The sequence below is a fragment of the Papio anubis genome, unplaced genomic scaffold (genome assembly GCF_008728515.1).
Source record: "Papio anubis isolate 15944 unplaced genomic scaffold, Panubis1.0 scaffold458, whole genome shotgun sequence".
NCBI classification, from domain to species: domain Eukaryota; kingdom Metazoa; phylum Chordata; class Mammalia; order Primates; family Cercopithecidae; genus Papio; species Papio anubis.
Window position 1 is genome coordinate 1 of NW_022164763.1, and position 6,546 is coordinate 6,546.

The following is a 6,546-nucleotide window of genomic DNA, read 5'->3' on the forward strand; positions in this document are numbered from 1 at the left end:
ACCATTATGGAAAACAGTATGGCGATTCCTCAAGGATCTAGAACTAGATGTACCATATGACCCAGCCATCCCATTACTGGGGATATACCCAAAGGATTATAAATTATGCTGCTATAAAGACACATGCACACGTATGTTTATTGCAGCACTATTCACAATAGCAAAGACTTGGAATCAACCCAAATGTCCATCAGTGACAAATTGGATTAAGAAAATGTGGCACATATACACCATGGAATACTATGCAGCCATAAAAAAGGATGAGTTTGTGTCCTTTGTAGGGACATGGATGCAGCTGGAAACCATCATTCTTAGCAAACTATCACAAGAACTGAAAACCAAACACCGCATGTTCTCACTCATAGGTGGGAACAGAACAATGAGATCACTTGGACTCAGGAAGGGGAACATCACACACCGGGGCCTATCATGGGGAGGGGGGAGGGGGGAGGGATTGCATTGGGAGTTATACCTGATGTAAATGACGAGTTGATGGGTGCAGCACACCAACATGGCACAAGTATACATATGTAACAAACCTGCACGTTATGCACATGTACCCTACAACTTAAAGTATAATAATAATAAATAAATAAATGAATAAATAAATAAAAAGATTTTTCATCATTGAAGAGAAGTTGACACTAATTTTTTCATTCATTTCACACACAAAAATTTTTTCTTTTTTGAAGAAAAAAGTCTCACTGGGCAGCAGCCCGGGAGGAGTACAATGGTACAATCATGGCTCATTGCAGCCTCAACCTTCCTAGGCTCGGGTGATCCTCCCACCCCTCCCTCACAAGTACCTGGGACCACAGGCATGCACTACCACCCCTGGCTAATTTTTTTTTTTTTTTTTTTTTTTGGAAAGACTGAGTTTCACCATTTTGCCCAGGCTGGTCTTGAACTCCTGGGCTCAATGAATGCACCCACCTAGACCTCCCAAAGTACTGGAATTACAGGCATGAGCACCGCACCCAGCCCATTTTTATAGAGTGTCTTTTATGTACCAGTTAGGGATCTGTGCTGAGAAAAAGTCATGGTCCCTGCTTTCATGTAGCTTAAAGTCTAGTGAAGGAGCCAGACTTTTAACAAATAATCACACAAATAAGTGTATTCAGTAGTCCTCTTGATCCCTGGTTTCACTTTCTTTTCCACAGTTTCTGTTACCCATGGTAAGACGTGGTCTGAAAATAGATGAGTACAGCATAATAAAATATTTTGAGAGAGAGAGAAAAAAAAGATTCATACAGTATATGGTTATAATTGCTTTATTTTATTGTTAATTATTGTTAATCTCTTCCTGTGCCTAATTTACAAGTTAAACTTTATCACAGGTATGCACGTATAGGAAAAAACAGTACATATAGGGTTCAGTACTATCCCCTGGTTCAGGCATCCACTGAGGGTCTTGAAAAACATCTCCCTGGAATAAGGGGAAACTACCCTAGTTTAAAGGCAGTAAGTATTATGAAGGAAGACTATAGCGTGCCAAGAGCTAGAACAGGAAGATTCTCACTCAGTTTGGGATATCAGGGAAATCCATTCTGCATATCTGATCTCTAAGGTGAAAACTAAAGAAAGAATGAGTTGACTAGGCATGCAAGTGGATCAACAGAGTAGACTGGGATTGCTTCCCTCCCTATCCCTCACCACAGACTTTCCTTATATAGGTAGGTTTGAGCTGGTATAGATCTGCCCTCATTCAAGCATTGGGCCCTGACTGGTCCAATTTAATCTCCTTGCCATGGTGATTGGTTCAAAGATGAACTGGCCAGAACCAGTCAGCACATGACAGTCTTCACAAGTCACAGTAGTTGGTTCTTGGGGGGAAGAAGGGGAGTGTGACCCAAATTTGGATAATCAAACTGAGACTCAGGACTTTTGTCTGAAGATGGGGGAAAAGTTGCCTCCCCTTCTTGAATGTGAGCTAGGACATGCAGCCCAGGAGCCAGCAGCAGCTCTCTCTCTATCCGAAGAAAGGCCAGCTTGAAAGTAAAGCCAGCAGGGAGGAGAGGGCAGAATCAGGATCACCATAGTGAACCAGAATCCTGATGGCATTATGAACAGAAGCCTGAACCATCCGTGATCTTTCCAGCTTGCTTTTCTGTTAATAGCAACGAAAGTATTTTAACTGTTACTGGCAAAGGGGATTCTAGGCAGAGGAAATACTATGTGAAACATTATGGGTTATGTGAAAACCCCAGACAGGAAAGAATATAACACAATGTTGGATACCACTCACTTATCCTCCATATGAATTCACTCCTTTGATCCCCTAAGAATACTGTGCTCCGTGTTGGTCTCTCTGCCTCTGGTATTTTTTTTTCTACCTCCAACCTGCCTATCAAATCCTACTCATCCTTCAAAATCCTATTTAAGTACTTCCTCCTTTTCTACAAGCCCTTCCCCAAATAGCCTTTACCCTATAAGATGCCCACTTCTCCTTACTGACTCTAGCCAGTTTTTTTCCAATTTCAATTTCAGCATCGGCTGTATGCTGACTGAACATGCCCCCTACCTGTTCTCCAATGCACTTCCGCACTCCCACGCCTTTGCCCAGCACATTTTCTCAGCCTGGAATGAACTTCCTTCTAGGGCATCTATTGACATACCCTTCAAACATCTATAATGCCACATCTCCTAGAAAGCCTTCGCTAAACCCCCAGTAGGATGTGAACATTATCTATTTCTCCACTAGATTTTTCCTTTATTGAGGACAGGAACCATTTTTTATTCAACTTGAGTTCCCACAGCATTACTACAACAGAGTAAACATTAGAGACAAATGTTTACTGAACAAATAAATGGTTTAATTGTTAGATGAATAAACAGATTCCTCTAAATAGATAGGTGAACAGATAGCTATACATAGATATATAGATATGTATATACAAATTCAGTATCCCTCATCTAAAATACTTGGGACCAGAAGTGTTTTGGATTTCAATTTTTGTGGGGGTTTTGGCATATTTGCATATACATAAAGAGATATCTTGGGGATGGGACCCAAGTCTAAACACAAAATGTATTTATGTTTCATATGAACCCTGTACACATAGCCTAAAGGTAATTTTATTTTTCCCGTGAGGACCTGGAATAAATTGTGTGTTGTGTGCCTGTGTTTTGACTGCAACCCCTTAGATAAGGTCAGATGTAGAATTTTCCTCTTGTGGTGTCATGTTGGTGCTCACAAAGTTTCAGGTTTTGGAGCATTTTGGATTTCAGATTTTCAAATTAGGAACGCTCAACTTGCATGTAGTTAAGTTCTATGGAAAAGGATCCATGTGTACTTTTTAAAATCTGTAGTAAATAGCAGCATACACGCGTATGTTGTAGGAACTAAATATAAGTATATATTGAATGAAAAAATACTTATGAGATGCTAGAATTTACAATAATCAGAAGAATGAGGACTTAAGCAAATGTGTTTGATGTTTTTCTGGTTTTTTCTTTTAACTTGGAAGCTATAGATTGTCATTCAGCAACTTTTTATTTAATGCCTAAGGCACTCATTGCTTGTGACACCAGTCATCAGAGCCATTACTAAAGTCACTGATGTACAAGAATATACAGCTAATAGAAACCAGAAATGTTGTTCACGTGGTTAAGCCCTAAATATTGATGAATTGCACTTGAGAGCAAATAGCTTCAGCTATAAATATGGGACTGAAAGAACCAAAAACCAATGTTTACTTCCTTCTATGAAATGCTTTTTTGAAATGGCAAATAGACTTTTGTAATGAGAATATCTTTCAGTGAATCAAACTGGAAACCTAACTACTTTATCGTTTTTCTTTAGAGTTGGCAGCTTCAGCTTTTTAGGTTACATTAAGACTTTTGGTGCCATTCATACAATGTTAGTGGGAATATACTTGGTAAAGACTTTTGGAAGGACAATTTGATATTATCTATCAAAATGTAAAATATATATAACCCATTAAGTCCACTTCTAGTAACCCATCCAGAATAAAAACTCACACTAGAGCACAAGGAAATATGTACAAAAAATGTTTGGTACAATATTATTATTGGTTGAAGACAACCTAAATAGCCATTAGTATGGGAATGGTTATATAAGCTGAAGTATTTTGAGATTGTACAATACTATACCTCTGCTAAAAAGAATGAAGTGGATCTGTATGTATTGGTATGAAAGAATGTCAATAATAAATTCTTGCAGAAGCTGCTTGGTGAGTACTTACTTTTCTCTCTACTTTTTTGAAAGTTTGAAAATTTCTATAATAAAAAAGTTTTTAAAATATCATCTGGAGCTCCACTTCTATTTAGGATCTAGAAAGTTTCAAGATAACATCGCTCCCATCCTAACAACAAGAAAAAAAATGGATAATTTACAAAATCATAATTTTTCTTTAACCCATTAGAGACCCTGAGGATAAAGGCAACTGTATGAACTAAATTCCGAAGACTGACAAACTTCTTCGAGGAAAAAAAGGAACACTTAAATTTCTACCTTTGTCACAGCACAGAAGGAAGAGGTAACTACCATTTAAGGTAGGTTAGAAAAAAAGGAGCAACATTTTTAACAAATTCCTAAAGACTAGATGTGGGCTAGTGTATCAATTTAGAATAAATGGGAACCCTGGGCCTCTACAAGGAACTTTGCATTTATTCCCACGCTCTTATGTACGGGGTGACCACAAAATAGATTGGGAGGAAAAGTTGGAGATAGGGCAGAGCCCCCTTTGGAGACTCAGTCATACAGGTAAGACCAGCTGCAGGGGGGAGTGGTATGAAACAGAGTCCACCTCCCCAGAACCTTCTCTCTTAACAACATAAAAGCTGTAAGCAGCTTAAGGGGAGGAGAGCAGTAGCAGAGCTTGTCATACCAAGAATCCAGGCAAAGATCCACTGCTTCTGGCCAGGTGTCATAGCTCATGCCTGTAATCCCAGTACTTTGGGAGGCCAAGGTTGCAGATTGCTTGATCCCAGGGTTTCAAGACCAGCCTGAGCAATATGGCAAAACCGTGTCTCTATAAAAAATGCAAAAATTAGCCGGGCATGGAGGTACATGCCTGTAGCCCCAGCTACTCAGGAGGCTGAGGTGGGAGTATCACCTGAGCCCGGGGAGGTAAAGGCTTCATTGAGCTGTGAGCATGCCACTGCACTCCAGCCTGGTGGACAGAGTGACACCCTGTCTCAAAGAAGAAAAGAAAAATCAACTACTTCTGGGGAAAGAATAGAAACAAAAGCCCCTTGGCCCTGGGAGAGGTATAAAAACCTCTTGGGCCTGGGATACTGCAGTAATACAAATCAAGGGTCTGCTCCAAATAGGGAGAAGCTGGAAACTCTCCCCTGCCCAAGACTCAGCACAGATGTCTGACTTCTTTGAGAGGGGCATCCATCAGGAGGAACACTGAAGAGGCTCCATCCCTCAGGCCCAGGCACACAGGCCCTGCTGAAGACTGCAGATGGATCATGAAAACCAAGATCTCCCTGGTCCTACAATGAACCTAGCACTAAATTGGTGTAAATGGCTGTCTACTAGCAGGGGAGGGACAAGACCATAGAGGGAGCCCTCCCCTCCGTGGTACAGATATTCAGGAACAGTTGATAACTGAAAGTGAACCACAAACATGAGCATCTCTCCAGCACCCCAGGCCTAACATCAAACACAAGGAAATAGCCATCCCCTGCCAGAGGCATTTGAATCTGTTGTGCACTGAAGACAGAGATAGCAGCAACATGGCAAAACCAGCTCAATGGCTGACTTAATTGACTAATTCTACCACACTAACATGCTGACAAAAAGAAGAGGTGTGCTCATCGCTGGACTTACATACTCTTTGCCTCAGTCTCTATTGTTCTACACATATCTGCCATTAAATAAAAAATTAAATGATATGATTTGGCTCTGTGTCCCCACCCAAATCGCATCTTGTAGCTCCCATAATTCCGGTGTGTTGTGGGAGGGACCCAGTAGGAGATAATTGAATCATGGGGGTGGGTCTTTCTCAGGCTGTTCTTGTGATAGTGAATAAGTCTCACAAGATCTGATGGTTTTAAAAAAGAGTTTCACTGCACAAGCTCTCTTGTCTGCTGCCATGTGAGGTGTGCCTTTCACCTTCTGCCATGATTGTGAGGTCTCCCCAGCTACCTGAAACCATAAGTCCATTAAACCCCTTTCTTTGGTAAATTGCCTAGTCTCGGGTATGTGTTTAGCAGCAGCATGAAAACAGACCAATACATTAAACAACAAAGAAAGCAAGAAAAAAGACATATTGTCAAGTGATAAAGCAATAATTAATTAAAATTTAAATTCAGAGATGACTCAGGTGTTAGAATTATTAGGCTGGTACTTTAAAATAACTATGTATAATATTTTATTTTTTTGAGACAGAGTCTGGCTCTGTCACCCAGGCTGGAGTGCAGTGGAGCGATCTTGGCTCACTGCAGCCTCCACCTCCTGGGTTCAAGCAATTCTCCTGCCTTGGCCTCCCTGAGTAGCTGGGACTACAGGCATGCACCACCATGCCCGGCTAATTTTTTTTTATTTTTAATAGAGACAGGGTTTTACCCAGCAGC